The sequence below is a fragment of the Amblyraja radiata genome, chromosome 32 (assembly GCF_010909765.2).
Source record: "Amblyraja radiata isolate CabotCenter1 chromosome 32, sAmbRad1.1.pri, whole genome shotgun sequence".
Taxonomy (NCBI): Eukaryota; Metazoa; Chordata; class Chondrichthyes; order Rajiformes; family Rajidae; genus Amblyraja; species Amblyraja radiata.
In genome coordinates, this window is record NC_045987.1 from 30,947,029 (window position 1) to 30,974,042 (window position 27,014).

Below are 27,014 nucleotides of genomic sequence, written 5' to 3' on the forward strand. Positions count from 1 at the left end.
CCCCTTCACCTGCTCTGACTGCGACAAAGGCTTCAAGTCGTTGCGGGACCTGGACGTGCACAGGCGCCTGCACACCGGGGAGCGGCCCTATGGTTGCTCCACATGCGGCAAGAGCTTTGCCCAGTTGTCGGGGCTGCAGGTGCACCGGCGGGTGCACAGCAGTGAGCGACCCTTCACCTGCTCTGAATGTGGCAAAGGCTTCAAGTCGTCACCGGACCTGAAGGTGCACAGGCGCCTGCACACCGGGGAGCGCCCCTACACCTGCAGCGACTGCGGCAAGGGCTTCACCGACTCCAGCAACCTGCTGGATCACCAGCGCACCCACGCCGGCGACCGTCCCTACACCTGCGTCCAGTGCGGCAAGGGCTTCACACAGTCCAGCACCCTGCGGCAGCACCAGTTCACCCACACCGGCGAGCGCCCCTACACATGCAGTGACTGCGGCAAGGGCTTCACCCGGCCCAGCATCCTGCTGCAGCACCAGCGCCTACACACCGGCGAGCGGCCCTTCACGTGCACCCTGTGCGGTAAGGGCTTCACCCAGTCCAGCATCCTGCTGCAGCACCAGCGCATCCACACCTGCGAGCGCCCCTTCATCTGCGCCCAGTGCGGCAAGGGCTTCACCCAGTCCAGCACCCTGCTGGTGCACCGGCGCCTACACACTGGCGAGCGCCCCTTCACCTGCGCCCAGTGCGGCAAGGGCTTCACCCAGTCCAGCAACCTGCTGCAGCACCAGCGGGTGCAGGCCGGCGACCGTCCCGTCCCCAGCCCGGTGTGTGAAGAGCGCTTTGCCATGGCCTCCCACACCCTGTCTCATCAACGCGTGCACACCAGTGGCCAGTCCTATGACTGCCCGTATTGCGGTGAGGCGTTTGACAGCTCGCGGGAGTTGCGGCAGCACTGGCCGGCCCACGCCGACGAGCAGTTGCTCCCACTGCGGCAAGCGTTTCAAGAGCGTACAGAGGCTGCGGGAGCACCAGCGGATACACACCAGAGAGAGACCCTTTGTGTGCGCTGAGTGTGGCAAGGGTCCGTTCACCTGCCCGCTCTGCGGCAAGGCCTTTGCCCGCTCCTCCAGTCTGCTGAAACACCACGCCGTGGATAGGCGCTGTTTAGGTAGACACAAAATACTGGAAGGAACGGGTAATGTTCTGGTCGAGGCCCTCTTCAGACTCTACCCGAATCATCCCACACCGTTTTATCTCCTCATTTTCTCTCGCCCCTGTCACTTACTGCACTCATCTGCCGATCACCCCCTCGTCTGTTAAAATCCTGTCAGTCTGAAGAAGGTTCCAACCCGAATCGTCACCTATCCATGTTTTCCACAGATGCTGCCTGACCCGCTGAGTTCGGCACTCTGCGAAACATCACCTATCCAGGTTCTCCACAGAAGCTGCATAGCCCATCGAGTTACTGCAGCACTTTGTGTTAGAGTCATACAGCATAGATACAGGCCCTTCGGCCCAACTGGCCCATACCTACCAACATGTCCCAGCTACACTAGTCCAACCTGCCTGCGTTTGGCTCGTATCCCGCCAAACTTGCCCTATCCATGTACCTGTCTAATAGTTTCCTAAACGTTGAGATAGTCCCAGCCTCAACTACCTCCTTTGACAGCTCGGTCCATACAACCACAACTATATGTGAAAAAGTTACCCTTCAAATTCCTATTCAATCTTTTCTCCTTCACAGTGAACCCATGTCCTCTGGCCCTCGATTCCCTTTCTCTGGGCAAGAGATTCTGTGCTTCTAACTAAATTGTGTTCTATGCGCGATTCCAGCATCTGCAGTTTCTTGTGTCTCCCTCACCTATATCCACCTATCCCTCCATCTTTCTGTCTCTCTGTCTCTCTCTCTGTGTCTCTCTCTATCTCTCCCTCTCTCTGCCTGTCTCTATCTCTCTCTCTCTTTTTCTCAATCTCACTCTCTCTCTCTCTGTCTGTCTCTCTCCCTCTCTGTCTCCCTCTCTCTGTCTCTCTGTCTCTCTATCTCTCCCTCTCTCTCTCTATCTCTCCCTCTCTCTCTCCCCCTCTCTCTCTCTCTCTCTCTCTATCTCTCTCTCGCTCTCTCTCTCTCTCTCTCTCTCTCTCTCTCTCTCTCTCTCTCTCTCTTTTTCTCTCTCTCTCTCTCTCTCTCTCTCTCTCTCTGTCTGTCTCTGTCTCTCTGTCTGTCTCTCTCGGTCTCTATCTATCTGTCTCTCTGTCTCTCTGTCTCTCTGTCTGTCTGTGTCTCTGAACGTTCTGAATTTGTAGTCGGCAGGGCTGTACTCTGCATTTCGCCAACTTGGATATGTTGCGCATACTAACGTGCTGTTATTACCCACTTAAAACTGTCTAGTGAAGGTGATTGGACTATATTGTTGTCTAGTTTATTCCATTCGCTTAAGGTACTCACAAAGAATGAGTTCTTATAAATATCTGTCCTGGCGGATGGGGTTTCTAATTGCAGATCATTTATCTTTCTTGTTCTCCTTTCTGTTGAGTATGTTATGTATCTCTCTGCAGTTAAGTCCACGATCCCCTTTTGAATCTTGTACAATATGGCTAGTCTGTTCCTTACCCTTCTTGTTTCCAGCGTTTCCCACTCCAGGTCGGACAGCATCTGGGTGACACTGCTACCTCTATTGTAGTTCCCGATGCAAAAGCGTGCTGTTTCCTCTGTACCCATTCTACATTGTTGATATTACCAGTTTTGTGTGGGTCCCAGGCGCATGAAGCGTATTACAGTAACCAATGCTGTATATGCTGTGGTTTTCACTTCCTTTGGATAGAACCAGAGGTTTTGTCTAAGGAATCCTAGTGTCCGGTTGGCTTTAGTGACCGTGTTGTTGACGTGTTCCCCCCACGAAAGCTTGCTATCAAGATGAACTCCAAGGTATGGTTGTAAACTTGTACGATGAAGTATTTGTCCACAGAAGACGTAGTCTCGAGTAGGTGATTTCTTCTTGTTTGAAATTACCATAACTGAGCATTTGGTTGGGTTGAAGCTCATCTTCCATGTGTTTTGCCATAATTCCAAGGTCTTCTTGTCTAGGAGTTCATATTCTCTACATCAGTGACAGGTGTATATACAAGACAATCATCTGTGAAGAGTTTTGTTTTACAATGCATGTGTTCAGGTAGATCATTAATATACGTCAGGAACAACAGTTGTCCGAGGACCATGTCTTGCGGTACTTCTGACAGTACTTGTTCTTCTAAAGAAATGTTTCCTTCACAGGCCACCCTCTGCGTCCGGTTTGTGAGAACGTCCCTAATCCAGTTATGTAGACAATTTCTGATGCCATGGTAATCCAGTTTTCCTAGGATTCCATGAGGAACTTTATCGAACGCTTTCGAAAAGTTCAGGATTGCCATATGTATAGATTTCCCCTTATCTAATGCCCTTGTGATGTCATCAACAGTGACAATAAGTTGTTTCCGTTGAACGTTTTGCTCTGAAGCCATGTTGTGAGTCCACCAGTATCCCATTATTTTCGAAATGGTCCATGATGTGAGACAGGGCTCTGACCTCACTTTTTTTCTGTTGCCAGCAGGGCAACCTAGGCAACCTTTTAGGTTGCCAAATGACAGTTTAGGTGGACAGGGTACAGTTTAGTACCCTGAACAAGACTGGTGTTATTTGTGAATACCAAGTCCAAAATGTTACCTCTTCATGTTGGTTTATTAACCTGTTGGTTCAGTCCAAATCCCATTAAAGCCCCCAGTAGTAGTTCAGCTGTATCCTTGGATGCAGATTAATCCTGCACTATTGTTGACCCTTTCCAATTAATATTAGGCTGATTAAAGTCTCCTGAAAGTACTATATTGTATCCCTTGCCTTTATTGCATATTTTCTCAAATTAATTCTCAAGTTCACTTACAAACTGTTTATCATCGTGTCTGGGCTTATAAGCAGTGCCTATTAAAAGTGAGTACCGTCCTTTCAATTCAATTTGGTGGGATGCAAGCAGAAGCCTCCACGTGGTGCATGCCGGGCAATGCTGACGACAGGAACTGTACCACAGTGACTGACCGAAGTAGCCAATTCTGCAACCACCGACCGTCAACCGCCACTGACTGACCGGGAAGACGTGATATAGAAGATGGCCGGACACGAGGAAGAAGAATTCAATTTGTTTCCACATTAATTCACTATCTTCTTCAAACTCTTCATTACGAATCATAATAATATTATTTTTACATGCTATTAAGATGCCACCATGAATTCAGTCCCGTCTGTCCCTTTGATAGGCATCATATGCATCCGGGGAAATCTATATACTATTAATGTCCTGTGAAAGCCAAGTTACTGTCCATTGTACATATCAGGATTATACTGATCCAAAAGTACCTTTACTTCAGAGATTTTATTCCTAATGCTCTGAAAATTTACCACCATACTTTTTAGCGAGTTCCTGCTGTGAGAAAAGGGTTAATATGGATGGTTGACTTATACTAGAACTCTGAAAAATATAACTTAGAAAGAAATAAGGTGTCAGCAGAAGCCAGACTGCTGGTAGAATATAAAGTAACAATATACAGAACAGAGAGAAATTCTAGATAAAAAGTAGCAGATAGAAAGAATTCAGCAGGAGTTTTAAGAGAAGGAAGGCAGAGTTGAGAAGGGCAAGGGGTTAAAAACAACTACGCATGCCTAATGAGATGACATAAATATTAACTCACGCCCACTATGACAAGATGCCTAATTTAAATGCACATGCGATGCATGATATGGGAGGTACCTTTGACGTCAGGAGACGTTCTCGTGGGAATGTAAACCTTAGTGTTCTGATTGGAAGAAGCCCAAAGGGGAGCGATGAGGGTGTGACAATAGTAAAATGAAACGTATAAAGATAGAAAGCATCCCCATCCTCGGTGTGTCTCTAGCATCCCCATCCTCGGTGTGTCTCCAGGACTGTTTGGAGTCTGTAAACTGGGCAATGTTCAAGGACTCGGCAACGGACTTGAATGAATATGCCACAGTCGTTACAGACTTCATAAAGAAATGTGTGGAGGACTGCATCCCTACAAAAACCTTCCGAGTGTTTCCCAATCAGAAACCTTGGATGAACTTTGAGATCCGCACTCTCCTGACGTCCAGACACAGGGCATTCACCTCCAATGATACAGTGGCCTACATGAAGACCAGATACGACCTTGGTAAGGCCATCAAAAAGGCCAAAAGGGACTTCTGCTCCAAACTGGAGGACGAGACAGATGTTCGGCAGCTGTGGCAGGGTCTGAATGCAATCACCTCCTACAAGGCAAAACCAGGAGGCAGCTCGAATGCCGGTGTAACATCACTCCCTGACGAGCTCAATGCGTTTTACGCACGCTTTGACAGGGAGAATATTGATGTGCCTTCCCGATCCCCCATTCGCTGCGATGGCATTTCAGTCTCAGTCACAGAGGCCGATGTCAGGAAATCCTTCAGAGGGGTGAACCCCCGAAAAGCACCTGGTCCTGATGGTATACCCGGTCGTGTTCTAAAAACCTGTGCGGACCAACTGGCGGGAGTTTTTACGGACATTTTCAATCTCTCACTTCTGAGGTCTGAGGTTCCCAACTGCTTTAAAAGGGCATCAATTATACCGGTGCCCAAGAAGAGTAAGGTGACATGCCTCAATGACTATCGACCAGTGGCACTAACGCCGGTGGTGATGAAGTGCTTTGAGAGGTTGATCATGGAGCAAATCAACTACATCGACAAAAACCTGACCCACTGCAGTTCGCGTACCGCCACAACAGATCAACGGTGGATGCGATCTCGCTGGCCCTCCACTCCGCACTGGACCACTTGGACAACAAAAACTCATATGTCAGGCTGTTATTCATTGATTACTGAGTATAGAAGTTGGGATGTAATGTTAAAATTGTACAAGGCATTGGTGAGGCCAATTCTGGAGTATGGTGTACAATTTTGGTCGCCTAATTATAGGAAGGATGTCAACAAAATAGAGAGAGTACAGAGGAGATTTACTAGAATGTTGCCTGGGTTTCAGCAACTAAGTTACAGAGAAAGGTTGAACAAGTTAGGGCTTTATTCTTTGGAGCGCAGAAGGTTAAGGGGGGACTTGATAGAGGTTTTTAAAATGATGAGAGGGATAGACAGAGTTGACGTGGAAAAGCTTTTCCCACTGAGAGTAGGGAAGATTCAAACAAGGGGACATGACTTGAGAATTAAGGGTCTGAAGTTTAGGGGTAACATGAGGGGGAACTTCTTTACTCAGAGAGTGGTAGCTGTGTGGAATGAGCTTCCAGTGAAGGTGGTGGAGGCAGGTTCGTTTTTATCATTTAAAAATAAATTGGATAGTTATATGGATGGGAAAGGAATGGAGGGTTATGGTCTGAGCGCAGGTATATGGGACTAGGGGAGATTATGTGTTCGGCACGGACTAGAGGGGTCGAGATGGCCTGTTTCCGTGCTGTAATTGTTATATGGTTATATGGTTATTACAGCTCGGCATTTAACACAATCATCCCCTCCAAACTGGTTACCAAACTAGCAGAACTGGGTCTCTGCGCATCCCTCTGCAACTGGATCCTCGACTTCCTCGTCCACAGACCACAGTCTGTTCGTATTGGTGGAAATGTGTCAGCCTCAATAACAATCAGCACGGGAGCACCTCAAGGCTGCGTGCTCAGCCCCCTGATGTACTCACTCTATACCCATGACTGCGTAGCGAACCACAGTGCGAACTCCATCATCAAGTTCGCTGACGACACCACTATTGTGGGGCGTATCACTGATGGGGATGAGTCAGAGTACAGAAGAGAGATCGAGCAACTGTCCATATGGTGCCAGCGCAATAACCTGGCCCTCAACACCAGCAAAACCAAGGAACTGATTGTGGACTTTGGAAGGAGTAGGAGGGGGACCCACAGCCCCATTTATATCAACGGGTCGATGGTTGAAAGGGTCAAGAACTTCAAATTCCTGGGCATGCACATCTCTGAAGATCTTTCCTGGTCCGAGAACACTAACGCAATTATCAAAAAAGCTCATCAGCGCCTCTACTTCCTGAGAAGATTACGGAGAGTCGGATTGTCAAGGAAGACTCTCTCTAACTTCTACAGGTGCACAGTCGAGAGCATGCTGACCGGTTGCATCGTGGCTTGGTTCGGTAATTTGAGCGCCCTGGAGAGGAAAAGACTACAAAAAGTAGTAAACACTGCCCAGTCCATCATCGGCTCTGACCTTCCTTCCATCGAGGGGATTTATCGCAGTCGCTGCATCAAAAAGGCTGGCAGTATCATCAAAGACCCACACCATCCTGGCCACACACTCATCTCCCTGCTACCTTCAGGTAGAAGGTACAGGAGCCTGAAGACTGCAACAACCAGGTTCAGGAATAGCTACTTCCCCTCAGCCATCAGGCTATTAAACCTGGCTCGGACAAAACTCTGATTATTAGCAACCACTTTCTGTTATTTGCACTACCAGTTTATTTATTCATGTGTGTATATATTTATATCATGGTATATGGACACATTTATCTGTTTTGTAGTAAATGCCCACTATTTTCTGTGTGCTTAAGCAAAGCAAGAATTTCATTGTCCTTTACAGGGACACGTCACAATAAACTCACTTGAACTTGAACTTGAACTTGAGGGCGATAGAGGAGAGGCACCCTTTTCTGCGCAGAAATGTAATAAATGAGATAAACTTGTTTCTTTGACTTTGTCTCTGAGCATTTGTGATTTTGAATCTCACACTGCCGTTACATTGTGTTAGCTTGTTGTTAACTGTATTCGGAGCTCTTTGAGGTTTAGGGGGCGTTCTATCCATCCATCCATCCATCCATCCATCCATCCATCCGTCCGTCCATCCATCCATCATCCAATCATCCATCCATCCATCCATCCATCCATCCATCCATCCATCCATCCATCCATACATCCATCCATCCATCCATCCATCCATCCATCCATCCATCCATCCATCCATCCATCCATCCATCCATCCATCCATCCATCCATCCACCCACCCACCCATACAACCATCTATCTATCTATCTATCCACCCATCCATCCATCCATCCATCCATCCATCCATCCATCCATCCATCCATCCATCCATCCGTCCATCCGTCCATCCGTCCATCCGTCCATCCGTCCATCCGTCCATCCGTCCATCCGTCCATCCGTCTATCCGTCTATCCGTCTATCCATCTCTCTCTATCTCTCTCTATCTCTCTATCTCTCTATCTATCTATCTGTCTATCTGTCTATCTGTCTATCTGTCTATCTGTCTATCTGTCTATCTGTCTATCTATCTATCTATCTATCTATCTATCTATCTATCTATCTATCTATCTATCTATCTATCTATCTATCTATCTATCTATCTATCTATCTATCTATCTATCTATCTATCTATCTATCTATCTATCTATCTATCTATCTATCTATCTATCTATCTATCTATTAAAACTCTGTGTGTGTGTTTGTGGGTGTATGTGATTTTGCCTTTGATTCCTTGCTCCGCCAAAACCACACCTTAAAAACTCCGAGCATTTTTTCCATTTCGCTAGCAATTTCACTGTTACATTCACTCATCCACTCCTCAAAACATTTGGACATTTTTATGTACACATTTTTTAATGAAATCCCCCCCCCCCCCCCCCCCCCCCCCCCCCCCCCCCCCCCCCCCCCCCCCGCGCACTCATTTTAAAATCTAACCGGACTCACGAGCTGCTTGAAGTCACAATGCCACATGCCGACCTATCCAGGCACACCTGCCTCCAGGTCCCCCCCCCCCCCCCCCCCCCCCCCCACCGTTGTGGATTCAAGGCGCAGAGAGATCGAGAAACTTCTGCAGAACAAACATTCTACAGCTCTGTCCACTGTAGCTTTGTTCTACACATCTCGGGCCAGCGACTCCTCACGCGCTGAACCTTATCATCGCTGTTGGCGCAGCTCGTGAAGCCTTGAGCGCTCATTCCAGCTGTGGGCTTACAGAGTCAGAAGCCGCTTCTCTCTCTTAATTTGGTAGGCCGGCTCTCATCCACCCCCCCCCCCCCCCCGCTGCCCGCACCATGCCAAGTACGCTCGCGCTATGCCTCCTGCAGCTCGACTCCCGTCCGCTCACTCCAAACCCCCCCCCCCCAACCCCTCCCCCCAGTTTACCTCTCTCCCGCATCCTCCCCTTCCTCTTCCCTTCACCCCCACTCGCCCTCACCCCCCAGACAGAGCAGAACGCTGGATAGTTACCTTCTCATTGCATACCCCACATGGTTCAGGTTTACAGTTTGTGCATTGCCATGAAAGATTCAGCTTTGTAACGTTCATATATTCCTTGATAGTCACGTCAGTACATTTGACATGATACATTGCATCACAATCCATGCATTGAAGTTTTTGTCAGTGTTTTGTTACCAACTTATTACAGCTCCCACAATGTGAAGGCCCAGGGTTTAGACTAACATCCCAAGATCACAGCAAAGTAATGAGAAACCCAATGTGTTTCTTCGACCTCTAGTTCAATAGTCGTACAGATTTCTGGTTTAGACAAGAGTCTGTAACTGTTGATGTAAATTGATGTGTATCTCATGCAATCTTCTTTCAGGATTAAATGTGAGAACCCACTATGAGGTGTTGATCATCTGTGGAGTTTCGTTCCAATGTTTGAATTTGTTGTCTCACAAACAGGCATAACAACAGTATGCTTCCGATGCTGTATAGTATGGCTATACTTAGTTGTGTTGTTCTACAGTGTATCTCAGCGATTCAATCAATAATAATGAAATCAAGAGGCTACTTCTCTTTATATTGTCCCACAATGTCCACCAATGAATACTGCTTGTAGTCCACACCACTGCTGTACCCACGCGCAGTTGGAATGAAAATCCAAGATGGCTGCCGTTTTCCCGCCACTTCATAAACAAGGTTAAAAACACCAAACATACCCCATATTGCCTTAAAAACACCACTAATGTTTGCTAAAAGAGTGAAATGTTGAATGTTGCATGGCTGAATTCGGATGGCTTAGTAATTTCACTCCGATATAGCCTTCCGTGTCTGCCGACTGTAGCTTGCTGCTGTAGCTAGCTTGCTGCTAGGTTTCCGCTAGGGAGAAGGCAGGAGAATAGGGCTAGAAGGGAGCCATGAGTGAATGGTGGAGTAGAATTGATGGGCCGAATAGCCTAATCCTGCTCCAATCACGAGTCATGGAGTCCGACTACGGAAGCAGTTGATCATGGCCTACCGTATATGTTTCAATAAGATACCCTCTCATCCTTCTAAATTCCAGAGTATACAAGCCCAGCCGCTCCATTCTCTCAGCATATGACATCACGGGAATTAACCTTGTCAACCTAAGCTGCACTCCCTCAATAGCAAGAATGTCCTTCCTCAAATTTGGAAACCAAAACTACACAATACTCCAGATGTGGTCTCACTAGGGCCCTGTACAACTGCAGAAGGACCTCTTTGCTCCTATATTCAACTCCTCTTGTTATGAAGGCCAACATGCCATTCACTTTCTTCATTGCCTGCTGAACCAGCATGCTTACTTTCAGTGACTGATGACAAGGATCCCCAGATCCCGTTGTACTTCCCCTTTTCCCAACTTGACATCATTTAGATAAACATCCTTCCTGTTTTTGACACCAAAGTGCATATGACCTCACATTTATCCACATTAAACATCATCTGCCATGCATCTGCCCACTCACCCAACCTGTCCAAGTCACCCTGCATTCTCATAGCATCCTCCTCACAGTTCACACTACCACCCAGCTTTGTGTCATCTGTAATTTGCTAATGTTACTTGTAATCCCTTCATCTAAATCATTGATGTATATTGTAAATAGCTGCTGTCCCAGCACCGAGCCTTGCGGTACCCCACTAGTGACTGCATGCCATTCTGAAAGGGACCCGTTAATCCCTACTCTTTGTTTCCTGTCTGCCAACCAATTTTCTATCCATGTCAGCACTCTACCCCAATACCATGTGCCCTCTTTGCCCACCAATCTCCCATGTGGGACCTTACCACTGGATCATCCCTTCCCCCTTGAACCAGGTGACCCCAGCTACTCCGCACCCACACCATCAGTCTGAAGAAGGGTCTCGACCCGAATCGTCACTTATTCCTTCTCTCCATAGATGCTGCCTCACCTGCTGACTTACTCCAGCATGGGGGGGGGGGGGGGGGGGGGGGGGGGCGTGGCATTGTCCTTTGTGACGTCTGGCCGGGGAGGCGGGGCCTGGTCCTTTGTGACGTCGGACCGCGGAGGCGGGACCTGGTCCTTTGTGACGTAATCAGCGGATGAGAGACACAAAATGCTGGAGTAACTCAGAAGGTGAAGAAGGGTCTCGACCCAAAACATCGCCAATTCCTTCTCTCCATAGATGCTACTCACCCCCCTCCTTGCTGCCCAACATCAGTCTGGCCACTTCTCCACCACCAACACTAGAAATTGAGGAGGTTGAGAGGCTTTTCAGAAGACAAAAGCCGGAAATCTCCAGGACTGGACAAAGTTTCCCCCTCTATCCTCAAGCTCCATGCCGAACAACTGGCACCAGTCTACACAGACATTTTCAACCAGTCCCTGCAAACCTGTACTGTCCCTGCCTGCTTCAAAGTCTCCACTATTGTCCCTGTACCCAAAAAGATAAGGATTACTGGTCTTAAAGACTACAGGCCCGTCGCACTGTAGTCATGAAGACCCTTGAAAGGCTTGTGCTGGCCCAGCTGAAAATTATCACGAACAGTTTGCATTCCAGGCCAATAGATCAGTGGATGATGCCGTCAACCTGGGCCTGCACTTCATACTCCAGCACCTAGGCCGCCAGGGGACCAAATGCGAGGATTTTGTTTGTGGATTTTAGCTCTGCATTCAACACCATTGTGCCAGAGCTACTACACTCCAAACTTTCTGAGTTGAATGTGCCTGAACCCCTCTGTCAGTGGATCATCAACTTCTTGACAGATAGGAAGCAGCATGTGAGGCTTGGAAAGCACATCTCAGACCTGCAGACCTTCAGCATTGGAGCACCGCAAGGCTGAATACTCTCCCCTCTCCTTTACTGTCTATACACCAACGACTGCACCTCCGCTGACTCCTCTCTCAAGCTACTCAAGTTTGCGGGCGACACAACCATGATTGGGCTGTTCCAGGATGGGGAGGAATCTGCCTACAGACAGGAAGTGACACAGCTGTCGTCCTGGTGCCATCGCAACAACCTGGAGCTCAATGCTCTTAAGACAGTAGAATTGATTGTAGACTTACGGTGAGCTCCCCCTCCCCTCACCCCATTCACCATCACCACCACGGTCACACTGTGGAGTCTTTTAAGTTCCTGGGAACCATCATCTCCAAGGACTTTAAATGGGAGTCTACCATCGACTCCACAGTAAAAAAGACACAACAGAGGATGTACTTCTTGCGGCAGCTGAGGAAGCACAATCTGAGGAAGCACAATTCTATACGGCCATTGTAACCATATAACCATATAACAATTACAGCACGGAAACAGGCCATCTCGGCCCTACAAGTCCGTGCCGAACAACTTTTTTCCCTTAGTCCCACCTGCCTGCACTCATACCATAACCCTCCATTCCCTTCTCATCCATATGCCTATCCAATTTATTTTAAAATTATACCAACGAACCTGCCTCCACCACTTCCACTGGAAGCTCATTCCACACCGCTACCACTCTCTGAGTAAAGAAGTTCCCCCTCATGTTACCCCTAAACTTCTGTCCCTTAATTCTGAAGTCATGTCCTCTTGTTTGAAACTTCCTTTTTCTCAAAGGGAAAAGCTGATCCACATCAACTCTGTCTATCCCTCTCATCATTTTAAAGACCTCTATCATGTCCCCCCTTAACCTTCTGCGCTCCAGAGAATAAAGACCTAACTTATTCAACCTTTCTCTGTAACTTAGTTGTTGAAACCCAGGCAACATTCTAGCAAATCTCCTCTGTACTCTCTCTATTTTGTTGACATCCTTCCTATAATTGGGCGACCAAAATTGTACACCATACTCCAGATTTGGTCTCACCAATGCCTTGTACAATTTTAACATTACATCCCAGCTTCTATACTCAATGCTCTGATTTATAAAGGCTAGCATACCAAAAGCTTTCTTTACCACCCTATCTATATGAGATTCCACCTTCAAGGAACTATGCACGGTTATTCCCAGATCCCTCTGTTCAACTGTATTCTTCAATTCCCTACCATTTACCATGTACGTCCTATTTTGATTTGTCCTGCCAAGGTGTAGCACCTCACATTTATCAGCATTAAACTCCATCTGCCATCTTTCAGCCCATTCTTCCAAATGGCCTAAATCACTCTGTAGACTTTTGAAATCCTCTTCATTATCCACTATCTTGGTATCATCTGCATACTTACTAATCCAATTTACCACACCTTCATCCAGATCATTGATGTACATGACAAACAACAAATGACCCAACACCAATCCCTGAGGCACCCCACTAGTCACCTGCCTCCAACCCGACAAACAACCATCCACCATTACCCTCTGGCTTCTCCCATTCAGCCACTGTTGAATCCATCTTGCTACTCCTGCATTTATACCCAACAGTTGAACCTTCTTAACCAACCTTCTATGAGGAACCTTGTCAAATGCCTTACTAAAGTCCATATAGACAACATCCACTGCTTTACCCTCGTCAATTTCCCTAGTAACCTCTTCAAAAAATTCAAGAAGATTAGTCAAACATGACCTTCCAGGCACAAAACCATGCTGACTGTTCCTAATCAGACCCTGTTTATCCAGATGCTTATATATATTATCTCTAAGTATCTTTTCCATTAAATTGCCCACCACTGAAGTCAAACTAACAGGCCTATAATTGCTAGGTTTAATCTTAGAACCCTTTTTAAACAATGGAACAACATGCGCAGTACGCCAATCCTCGGGGACTATTCCCGTTTCTAATGACATTTGAAATATTTCTGTCATAGCCCGGGCTATTTCTACACTAACTTACCTCAATGTCCTAGGGAATATCCTGTCAGGACCTGGAGACTTATCCACTTTTATATTTTTCAAAAGTGTCAGTACTTCTGTTACTTTGAAACTCATAGTATCCATAGCTACTCTACTAGTTTCCCTTACCTCACATAATTCAATATCCTTCTCCTTGGTGAATACCGAAGAAAAGAAATTGTTCAATATCTCCCCCATCTCTTTTGGCTCTGCATATAGCTGTCCACTCCGTCTCTCCAATGGACCAATTTTATCCCTCGTTATCCTTTTGCTATTAATACAGCTGTAGAAACCCTTTGGATTTACTTTCACCTTACTTGCCAAAGCAACCTCATGTCTTCTTTTTGCTTTTCTAATTTCTTTCTTAAGATTCTTTTTACATTCCTTATACTCCTCAAGCACGTCATTTACTTCATGCTGCCTATAATTATTGTAGTTCTCCCTCTTTTTCCGAACAAGATGTCCAATTTCCCTTGAAAACCAGGGCTCTTTCCATTTTTTACTGTTTCCTTTCAACCGATCAGGAACATAAAGATTCTGTGCTCTTAAAATTTCCCCTTTAAATGTCCTCCATTTCTCTTCTACATCCTTCCCATAAAACAAAATGTCCCAGTTCACTCCTTTTAAATCATTTCGCATCTCATCAGTTAGCCTTTCCCCAATCAAAAATCTCAACCCTAGGTCCAGTTCTGACCCTCTCCATAATTATATTGAAACTAATGGTATTGTGATCACTGGATCCGAAGTGCTCCCCAACGCATACCCCCGCCACCTGTCCCATCTCATTTCCTAACAGGAGGTCCAACACTGCCCCTCCTCTAGTAGGTACCTCTATGTATTGCTGTAAAAAACTATCCTGCACACATTTTACAAACTCCAAACCATCCAGCCCATTTACCGAATGTGTTTCCCAGTCTATGTGTGGAAAGTTGAAATCTCCCACAATCACTACTTTGTGCTTACTACTAATATCTGCTATCTCCTTACATATTTGCTCTTCCAATTCCCGATCCCCATTTGGCGGTCTATAATGCACCCCTATAAGTGTTGCTACCCCTTTCCCACTTCTCAGTTCCACCCAAATAGCCTCCCTAGAAAAGCCCTCCAATCTATCCTGCCAAAGCACTGCTGTAATATCTTCCCTGACTAGTAATGCAACACCTCCACCTCTTGCCCCTCCAATTCTATCACACCTGAAGCAACGAAATCCTGGAATATTTAGTTGTATTGTAGAGTCTGTCCTCACTTTAAAGGGCAGCATTTCCCTTTCTAACATCGTCCAAACAGTTATAAATGAAGTAAATGTTTTTATCTCCCGAGTCTTTGATAAGTTATTTTGCTTCCTTTTGTATTTAATGTGCTGCACACCATTCACTCGTGATGAGGGCAGCACTGACCTTCACTTAGACCCTTGGCGGCGCGACTCACCCGTTGCAGCGGCCCCTACAGCCTGTCTGTCTTTTTTTAAATTTTTTGTCTAGTTAAATGTAGTGTTTGGTGTTTTTTAATACTGGTTTTAAATGTGTATATGTGGGGGGCGGGGGAAACTGTTTAAAATCTCTTCCCTGTCCGGGAGACCCGACCTTTTCCCTGTCGGGTCTCCGTTGTCGTTGAGGCCTAGCACCGTGGAGCGGCCTCCAATCTGAACGACCCGGGGGCTCGGGAGACTGCGGAGCTGCGGACTAATCACCATCGTGGGGCTGGCCGGCCTCGGGGCGTGGGGAGCGGTGGTGACTCGCTGCTGCGACTCGACTCCTGGGGCTCGGATGGCTCCAGCAACGCAGCAGCAGGTCCGGTGGACTGGGACATCGGGAGCTCACGGGTCCGGGGGGAGAGAGAGACCGCTTCCCGGAGCTCCCGCAACGCGACTTCTCCAGCCCGTGTCGCGGGGTTGGAACGACCCGGAGCGGGGTCATACATCACCCGGCACGGCTTCATGGCCGTGGGACATTCCAGCGCCCGCTGGGGGCTCCAACTTCGAGACTTCTAGACTGGGAGCGGGGCCGTAAATCGCCCGGCAGGTTAACATGGCCGTGGGACTTATCATCGCCCGCCTGGGGCTTCGACATCGGGAGAGACATGGAGAACAGGGGAGAGAAAAGACTTTGCCTTCCATCACAGTGGGTCCACTGTGATGGATGTTTGTGTGAACTAAATTGTGTGTATGTCTAGGAATTGTCTTTGTTTGTATGGCTGTGGAAACAGAATTTCGTTTGAGCCTCACTGAGGCTCAAATGACAATAAATTGTATTGTATTGTATTGTATTGTATTGTATTGTATTGTATTGTATTGTATTGTATTGTATTTTATTGTATTGTATTGTAAGTTGTTGCTGGCAGTGCAGAACACCAGCAAACAAACTGGATACAGTGGCAAGTTTCTGCTCCATCGATTTTCCTGCTGTCTTTTTGATTCTGCCCCAGTGAAGATCCTTTTGCTGGCAAAAATATTGGTGCCAAATTGGCTGAATAATTGCTGTTAAAATGCAAAACAAGTATGCATATAGCATGAATGCAACATAACAGGGCGACACGGTGGCGCAGCGGTAGAGACCCGGGTTCGATCCTGACTACGGGTGTTTGTCTGTGCGGAGTTTGTACATTCTCCCCGTGACCTGCAAGGGTTTTCTCCGAGGATCTTCAGTTTCCTCCCACACCCCAAACGTACAGGTTATTTGGCTTGGTTATGAATGTAAAATTGTCCCTAGTGTGTGTAGGGATGTGTTAATGTGCTGGGATCGCTGGTCGGTGTGGACTCTGTGTTTCCGCGCTGTATCTCTAAAGTCCACTAAAACAATAGGATGCCTGTTAACGTGCACCAATATACCTCATCATTATACATCATGTACGTCAAATTGGCCGACGTCATCATTGCTCATAGATGACAGCTCAGTGTTCAACACAATCGTCTCCTTCAAATTAGTTACCAATCTCGGAGAACTGTCTCTCTGCGCATTCCTCTGCAACTGGATCGACTTCATCAACAGACCACAATCGGCACGAACTGGCAGCAACACTTCCTTCACGATCACCATCAACACAGGACCACGGCCTGAGGGGGTCTTGACCCAAAACATCACCCATTCCTTCTCTCCAGAGATGCTGACTGTCCCACTGAGTTACTCCAGTATTTTGTGTCTAACACAGGATCACCTTAAGGTTGCGTGCTCAGCCCTCTGGTCTACATATTCTATAACTATAGCTGTGTAGCTGGACACAGTTCCAACTCCATCTTTAAATTTGCCGACGACACCACCGTGGTTGGACGAATCATGGATGATGACAAGTCAAAGTAGAAGAAGCCAGTCGATCGACTGACCGAATGGTGCCAGAAAAACAACCTTGCTCTCAATGTCAGTAAAACCAAGGAACTGATTGTTGACCTTGGAAGAGGAAGGCTAAGGATCTACAAACCTATCCTCATCAAAGGAATGGTGGTGAAAAGAGTTAAACACCGCATTCTGAAGATCTTTCCTGGACTCAGCAAATTGATACAATCATAAAGAAATTCCATCAATGCTTCTACTTCCTTAGAAGATGGAGGAGATCCATCATGTTGACAAATACTCTCTTGAACCTACAGGTAGTGAACACATTGACCGTTTATCTCACAGTCGTGTTCGGCAACGTGGACACTATGAACGAGGAAGATTGTCTATTATTGGTTGTTTGTTTTTTAATATACTGAACATAATTTTGTTGTTTCTTATGGTGTTAACATAGTCTGTTGTAATGCTGCGAGTAAAAATGTTGTTGTTCCATTTTGGGACATATGACAATAAAACACTTTTGACTCTTGACTATTTTACTGAGAGTCTACCATGGTTATATGTGTATGGTACCTTCCATCAACTTAGTAACTTGTAAGTGTAGAAATATTAATGCATTGAAACGATGTGTGATATGATTTTTATATAAATGGATACTCTCTAAATACACAATAGACAATAGGTGCAGGAGTAGGCCATTCGGCCCTTCGAGCCAGCACCGCCATTCAATGTGATCATGGCTGATCATCCCCAATCAGAACACCGTTCCTGCCTTCTCCCCGTATCCCCTGACTCCGCTATTTTTAAGAGTCTCTTGAAATCCACTATGTGCTCTGTTTTACAACACTTTTGTTTATGTACTCTTCTCGCCTAAAATAAAAGTGTTTCAAAATTGCAAACCTTATACATCCATAATGAGTTTCACATCATTGAGATTCCAGGTATTGGTCAGTGGCTGTATAAGGAAGTAAGACAGGCAGCGCATCATCTATATCTCTCGTTTCCCATTTCCCTCACTCGTCTGAAGAAGGGTCTCGACCTGAAATGTCACCCATTCCTTCTCTCCAGAGATGCTGCCTGTCCCACTGAGTTACTTCAGCTTTTTGTGTCTATCTTTGTATTTAGCTGTACAAGGAAATTTGAAATATCAATTTTAGACATTATTCAGCAATCTCATTGGAAAAAAATGTTAAATGAAATATGGAAGAGTCTAAAAGAATTGCAAAACTGGGATCACATGCATTGCCTTAATGGAAAGGAATTTAAGATTAGGAATTAGAAACATAGAAAATAGGTGCAGGAGTAGACCATTCAGGCCTTCAAGCCTGCACCGCCATTCAATATGATCATGGCTGATCATCCAACTCAGTATTCTGTACCTGCCTTCTCTCCATGGATTTATGAAAGGGAAATCATGCTTGACAAATCTTCTGGAATTTTTTGAGGATGTGACAAGTAAAATGGATGAAGGGGTGCCAGTGGATGTAGTGTATCTAGACTTTCAGAAAGCCTTTGATAAAGCTTGATCCCTTTAGCCACAAGGGCCACACCTCTCTTAAATATAGCCAATGAACTGGCCTCAACTACTTTCTGTGGCAGAGTTGCTAGATTAATTTTTTATATTTAATCTAAACTTAAAATATTAAGACTACAGATTTAGCATTGGGTGGCATTAACTGTGATAATGCTGACATAACTTTTAAATACTAGCAAACAGCAAACTGAATGCTGCTTACTATTAATCAAGGTTGAAATGCCTGGTTAATGGTGGTAAGGTATAACCACCATAAGTTGTGAGATATTCGACACTTGAGAATCACTGCTGGTTAGGACTGGTGCTTGAAAGTATAAGCATTTATTTTATTGTCCATATTTAGTTTTAGTTTAGTTTAGAGATACAGTGTGGCCCACCGAGTCTGTGCCAACCAGCAATCACCCGTACACTAATCTGTAAACAATGGGAAAGGATCATGAAATTAAGAGATAGAAGTGACAGCAAGAAAAAGAAAAACGTATTACAGTAAACCCATGTCAGAACGGACCATTGCGGGGGAAATGGTGTCCATTATAGCCGATTGTGCGTTATAACCGAGTCTATACATATGGCATGTGCCCAATACATGGCATTTCATGTTTGCAGACCCAACAGAAAATGCAAAAATCGCACAGTTAGAGGTGCCTTTTATTCAACTGAAAAATTAAAACAAAGCTGGCAAGGGAAGTTAGGGATAGAATAAAACTAAAAGAAAAGATGTATAACACAGCAATGAGTAGCCGGAAGCCAGAGGATTGGGAAACTTTCATAGGACAACAGAAGGAAACAAAACGGGCAATACGGGCTGAAAAGATGAAGTGCGAAGGGAAGTTGGCCAGGAATATAAAGAAGGACAGTAAAAGCTTCTTTCGATATGTTAAGGGAAAAAGAGTAGCAAAGTCAAATGTGGGTCCCTTGAAGGCAGACACAGGTGAAATTATTATGGGCAACAGGAAATGGCAGATGAGTTGAATAGGTACTTCGGATCTGTCTTCACTAAGGAAGGCACAAACAATCTCCCAGATGTACTGGAGGACAGAGGATCTAAGGGGGTAGAGGAGCTGAAATAAATTTTCATTAGGCGAGAAATAGTATTGGGTAGGCTAATGGGACTGAAGGATGATAAATCCCCTGGGCCTGATGGTCTGCATCCCAAGGTCCTCAGGGAGGTGGCTCTAGAAATAATGGACGCATTGGTGATCATTTTCCAATGTTCAATAGATTCAGGATCAGTTCTTGTGGATTGGAGGATAGCTATCGTTATCCCACTTTTCAAGTAAGGAGCAAGCGAGAAAACAGGGAATTACAGACCAGTTAGCCTGACTTCGGTGGTGGGAAAGATGCTGGAGTCAATTATTAAAGAGGTAATAATGGGGCATTTGGATAGCAGTAAAAGGATTATTCCAAGTCAACATGGATTTATGAAAGGGAAATAATGCTTGACTAATCTGGAATTTTTTGAGGATGTGACAAGTAAAATGGATGAAGGGGTGCCAGTGGATGTAGTGTATCTAGACTTTCAGGGCCACATCTCTCTTAAATATAGCCAATGATATAGACAAGACTTTCAGAAAGCCTTTGATAAGGTCCCGCACGGGGGACTGGTGACTAAAATTAGAGCAATGTGGACTGTGAAGAGGATGTTAGGAGGTTGCAGTGTGACCTGGACAGGTTGAGTGAGTGGGCAGATGCGTAGCAGATGCAGTATAATATAGATAAATGTGAGGTTATCCACTTTGGCGGCAAAAACAAGGGGGCAGATTATTATCTCAATGGGGTTAGGTTAGGTAAGGGGGAGGTGCAGCGAGACCTGGGTATCCTTGTACACCGGTCACTGAAAGTTGGCTTACAGGTACAGCAGTGAAGACAGCTAATGGAATGTTGGCCTTCATAACAAGAGAATTTCAGTATAGGAGTAAAGAGGTTCTTCTGCAGTTGTATAGGGCTCTGGTGAGACCACATTTGGAGTATTGTGTACAGTTTTGGTCTCCTAATTTGAGGAAGGACCTCCTTGTGATTGAGGCAGTGCAGCGTAGGTTCACGAGATTGATCGCTGGGATGGCGGGACTGTCATATGAGGAAAGATAGAAAAGACTAGGCTTGTATTCACTGGAGTTTAGAAGGATGAGGGGGTATCTCATAGAAACATATAAAATTATAAATGGACTGGACAAGCTAGATGCAGGAAAAATGTTCCCAATGTTGGGCGAGTCCAGAACCAGGGGCCATAGTCTTAGAATAAAGGGGAGGTAATTTAAGACTGAGGTGAGAAAAAACTTTTTCACCCAGAGAGTTGTGAATTTATGGAATTCCCTGCCACAGAGGGCAGTGGAGGCCAAGTGTCACTGGATGGATTTAAGAGAGAGTTAGATGGAGCTCTAGGGGCTAGTGGAGTCAAGGGATATGGGGAGAAGGCAGGCACGGGTTATTGATAAGGGACGATCAGCCATGATCACAATAAATGGCTCAAATGGGCCGAATGGCCTCCTCCTGCACCTATTTTCTATGTTTCTAAAGCCACAAATTCGCAAGGTCTGAATATATCAATCCAAGAAATGACAGAAGTTTTGGCAAGAAGTGGTCGTGTTCAAGTAACATTTATTGTCACATGACCGAATTGGTACAGTGAAACTCGAGTCACCATACAGCCATACGAATAAAAAAGAACACAACACACAATAGACTTTAACATAAACACCCCCACACAGCGGGATGAAAGTTTCTCACTATGAGGGAAGGCACCAAAGTTCAGTCATCCTCCATTTTGTCAGGGGTGGCGTCCGCAGTCCGGCCTGGCGGTGGTTTGGTAGGTCTGTCTGATATAACTAAAATCAATAATAAAAAGGTCCGTAAAAACAAGGGTCTACTGTATTTAAGAACATCTCTGATGACCATTCATAGACGCAGGAGTGAAGCATCACATTTTCAGTTCCAGAGAGATTGCTGAGAAATAATTAACATTTATTGATCATTAAATCATTAATATTCAACGTGAACGGTAGCGGCCCCAACACTGTGGAACTCCGCTAGTCACTGGCAGACAACCAGAAAAAGCCCCCTTCTCATTGCCACTCTTTGCCTCTGCCATCCCGCCAACCTGATATCCATGCTAGTATCTGCCCTTTAATACCATGAGCACCCCACCACTTCTCCCATCCCCACCCATTTCCGCAGAAACCACTCGTGTTTTGTGAGATCATCCATCCCTTCCCGAGATACTTTCCCCTGCAACCACAGGAGCAAAGATTATAGAGGAGCTTTGCACAGGAGATAGAACACCTTCCCTATAACTCCTCCTTCATAATCCATTCTAGGGACCAGAAAGCCCTCCCAGGTGAGGCAGAGGTTCATGTGCACCCCTTCCAACCTCAGTGACTGCATCAGTGCCCCTGATGTGGTGTCCTTTCCATCGCTGACACCAGGCCTAGACAAGTGACCGTTCCACACAACACTTGCGCTAAAATCTGCCGAGCCTGATGGATCTTTCAGTTGCTGCATTTCTTTCTGCAGCCCCTCTGCCTCCACAAACCACCTCCCCACCTCCAACTCTCCCAAGCCCCTGCCTTCCATCCCATCTATTGCCCTGCTTTCTGCCCCTTCTCTTAACCCCATCCTCCCGGCACTTCCACTGCCTCCTCCAGCACATTCCTTTACCCCCACACCAGGCCCTTCCAATACCGCCATACTAGCCCTTCCCTACCCCGCTCACCCTCTTCTCCCCTTTACCCTCTTCCCCTCCGTTCACCCTCACCCACCCCACAGCTCCTGAGACCCCCTGACAGCCTCACTCACCCCAAAGTCACCGCGTCACTGACCCCCACAGCTCCCCACAAACCGACCGCAAACTGCCCCACTGATAGATACACTGATGCCGGCCCACAGGGCCAACATGGATCCTCAGGCTGCCGGTTCACCCAGCGGCCGCTCTCTCTCTCTCACCACTCTCACCGCCCGCCCGCCTGCCTGCCTGTGTCCCGGGGGGGGGGGGGGGGGGGGGGGGGGGAGCCGAGGTCCCGCGTGGTGTCTGTCTGTCTGTGTCCGGCCACCGGGGCCGCCTGAGCTGAGGAGTGAAGCGAGCCCGAGCCCGGAGCCCGCGCGGCCCGGGATCTGCAGCGGCCGCGCGCTGCACGTCCTCGCCACCTTTCCTGCTTCACCTGAAGCACGTGCTGGTGGCTGCAATCCACCCGAGAGACGAGCAACGCGTCAGTCAAAGGGCAACTCTCTTTTAAATAGAAAGCTGAGACAGAAAGTAGTTGAGGCCAGTTCATTGGTTATATTTAAGAGGGAGTTAGATGTGGCCCTTGTGGCTAAAGGGATCAGGGGGTATAGGGTGATTTCACGAAAGGTCACTGAAGCATAGATTCTCACCCACGTGACCGCAAAATCCAACTGGGGTACAAGCGTCACTTCCGGTACATGTTAGTGATGCTGAAAACACGCACTTTCACACCCGTTAAAAACCGCGAAAACGGCCCGTTTTTGAGCTGTAAATTACTGTGCCAGTCGGGGTGACCGTGAGGCACAGTTATCTTACTTTACAGTCCAGAAGATAGATAAAAACGAAGGTAAATACAAGAGGGAGCTGAAGGGGCAAAAACAGCGGAAGTGGTTAGCGGACATTCGCCGTGGAGATATAAAGATCGAAAATATCGGGAATTATCGCGTTTGCTCGCTGCATTTCATCAAAAGTAAGGCATTATTGACGTTTTATCTTTATTCATTTGTTATATGAAAAGTTTTAAAAGTGAAAAATCCGTCAGTAAAATTGCAAAATCGCCCATGGTTCTCAGGTGGGTTTTAACATGCAAAATGAAAACGCTTCTGAAGCTACATTTACCATTTAAATAATCGTATACTATCAATGCGTTTTGAAATAAATTTTACTCAGATGCAAGCTAAGGAATGGGATAATTGTCAGCTGTTAATTGGACAAAATCAGGACTTTTTTTTTGTCATAAATTAGCCATTTAGCTCATACCTGTGGCCTTAGTTTAATACATTTTGAAGTAATGCTTTTATAATGTTTACTTAATTCAATGGAATTTTAATTTAGTCATGGTAATTTCTGTCATTTAGTTTCTTTTTAGCATAATGAATTATGATTTTTATTTCAAGAATAAACATTTAAAAAAAGCCACAATAGCACAGCTACAACCGTTAGACTCAAAACTTCATGGACATGGGTTTACAAGGCAGTCTGAAGAGTCTGAAGAATGGTTTCGGCCCGAAACGTTGCCTATTTCCTTCGCTCCATAGATGCTGCCGCACCCGCTGAGTTTCTCCAGCAATTTTGTCTACCTTCGATTTTCCAGCATCTGCAGTTCCTTCTTGAACAGCCTGATGATTCATGTGGTTCTTATGAAATACCAACTTGTGTAATGTCATCACAGCAGATTTAGAATTATTTTACCGAGGGGTCGGGGTCGGATGTTTTGGGAACGACTCCACAGCCCAGTTTATTCCGCTCCCCTGTGTGTTTATAACATTATTCACCTCAGTTTTACCCCAGACCGGGTTTATTTCCCAGATGTGTAGTTTATTTGGTGATTTATTGATTATTTACAGAGAATAAATAATGTGGGGAGCCAGAGAGAGGGAGATGTTTATAACGTGTTTTATCTCAGGACGCTGCTCCAGACGGTGAGTTTATATTATTTACCCCAGATTTCCCCCAGACGTGTAGTTTATGTGGAGATTTACCTCAGGTCTCCCCCAGACCGGGTTTATTTCACTCCGCTGCTGATTTATAATGTTATTTACCTCAGTGAATAAGAGGGGGAGGTTTATAACGAGTTTGACCTCAGTTGTCCCCACACACGTGTACTTTATGTGGTGATTTACCTCAGTTCTCCCCCATATTGACCCTATCCCGCTCCCCTGCTGATTTATAACATTATTTACCTCAGGTCGGCAGCGGCGCCACCAACTGCCGATTCTCTGCCGGCATTTTCATGCGGTCGATGGGGAGATTCGGCCCCTGGGCGGTGGCGGGACCGGGACCGGGACCGGCGGGTGGCCATCTTGGTGAGGGCAGGTGAGGTCGGCGTCGCTGCTTGGTCGGCAGCCGGCGGCCATCTTGGTGAGAGGTTGACAGTGGCCATTTTGGTGAGGGGTTGACGGTGGCCGTCTTGATGAGAGGTTGACAGAGGCCATCTTGGTGAGAGGTCGCCGTCAGTGGGGCCGGTTGACGGCGGCCATCTTGGTGAGGGGTTGATGGCGGCCATCTTGTTAGGGTCTTGCCGTTCATAATGCCATCTTGAGAAGGTATCAATGGCCCACACACTTGTGGTCCATTCTCCCCTCTAAACCTGTCTTGTCCACGCACCTGTCTTAGTTCCCAATCCTTCGCCCACCAGTGGAATACGCTTCATGCCCCTGGGACCCACACAAAACTGGTCATATCAACAAACTAGAAGGGGTACAGAGGAAAGCAGCATGCTTTTGCATCGGGAACTACAATAGAGGTAGCAGTGTCACCCAGATGCTGCCCGACCTGGAGTGGGAAACGCTGGAAACAAGAAGGGTAAGGAACAGACTAGCCATGTTGTACAAGATTCAAAAGGGGATCGTGGGCATAACTGCAGAGAGATACATAACATACTCAATAGAAAGGAGAACAAGAAGGAGAAATGATATGCAAATAGAAACCCTATTCGCCAGGACAGATATTTATAAGAACTCTTTCTTTGTAAGAACCTTAAAGGAATGGAATAAACTAGACAACAATATAGTCAAATCATCTTCACTAGACAGTTTTAAGGGGCCACTAACAGCACGCTAATCTGCACAACACATCCAAGTTGGCGATATGCAGATTACTGCTCCACCGACTACAAATTCAGAAGGTTCAGAAGGATCAATGCATGGAGGAAGGGACCGTGGATGCTGTTTTAAACCGAAGATAGACATAATGTGCTGGAGTAACTGGGCGGGACGGGCAGCATCTCTGGAGAGAAGGAATGGGCGATGTTTCAGGATCAGCAGAAGGATCTAGGAGCGGCCAATAGGACCGTATCCTGCCACCCTCTCTGACGGGCAGCGTCAGCGGCCAATGGGAGCAGGTCCTGCCTCCTCCCCTCTCTGACAGGCAGTGCCAGCGGGAAATGGGAGCAGGTCCCGCCCCCCCCCCCTCTGACGGGCAGCGTCAGCGGCCAATGGGGGAAGGTCACGCCTCCCCGGCCTGATGTCACAAAGGACCCGGTCCAGCCCCCCTCCTTGCATCTGCCCCTCCCCCCCCCCCCATGCTAAGAGTAAGTCAGCAGGTGAGGCAGCATATATGGAGAGAAGGAATAGGTGACGATTCGGGTCGAGACCCTTCTTCAGACTGATGATGTGGGTGGGGAGTAGCTGGTCACCTGGTTCAAGGGGTAAGGGGAAGACCCAGTGATAAGGTCCCACATAGGAGATTAGTGGGCAAAATTAGGGCACATGGTATTTGGGGTAGAGTGCTGACATGGATAGAAAATTGTTTGGCAGACAGGAAACAAAGATAGGGATTAATAATAATAATATATCTTTTATTGTCATTGCACAGAGGTACAACGACAACTTAAATAGCTAAAAATTTAGACACTCAGAAAAACAAGATTAAAAAAACAGTTAAAACAGCATAAAGTGCAAATAGGTCTGTGCCGGGTCGATGTGCGACGTGACCATCCGAGGGAGACAGTTCATGGGGCGGCACTCAGCAAGGCCGGTTCAGAGCAGTTTTAGCTCTGGGGTTGAAGCTGTTCCGAAGTCTGGAGGTGCGGGCGTAGAAGGCCTAGTAATGTCTGCCGGATGGTAGAAGTTCGAACAGACAATTGCAAGGGTGTGCGGAGTCTTTATGAATGCTGATGGCCTTCCGGAGGCACGGTGTATTGTTAATGCCCTCCAAGGCGGGTGATCTGCAGGGGGCGTCGTCCTGTGCATGGCTGCCTAGCCAGCAGCTGTCCGTCTTTTTCATCTCTTATTAAAAAAATTTTAGTTAGTTAAAGTGTTTTTGTTCTGGAGGTCTAAACTTTTTTATGTGGGGTGGGGGGGGGGGGGGGGGGGGGTGGTGGAGGGGGAAACTACTTTTCAGGGTCCCTACCTGGTCGGAGAGGCAGCTTTTCTCCGGGCTGCAGTTTCGACCCGTCCTCGCAGCCTACCAGCGGGGCTGGAGCGGCGTTTTCCTGTCGGGGGCCGCCCAGTACCTCGGCCTCGGCAGCGGCACAGCGCTGGAGCGCTATCGCAGAGTGGAGCGGGCGATGCCTTGCCCGGGTCGCGCTGGAGCTCCGGTGAGC

At 46.8% G+C, this 27,014-nt stretch overlaps 1 long non-coding RNA gene across 1 annotated transcript; it reads left to right on the forward strand.

The window, feature by feature from the left end:
* Nucleotides 1-290: 290 nt before the first annotated feature.
* LOC116990715 lies at nt 291-27,014 on the forward strand. Its single transcript, XR_004416608.1, has 3 exons — nt 291-739; nt 26,129-26,133; nt 27,004-27,014. It is a non-coding gene; the product is annotated as an uncharacterized LOC116990715 (long non-coding RNA).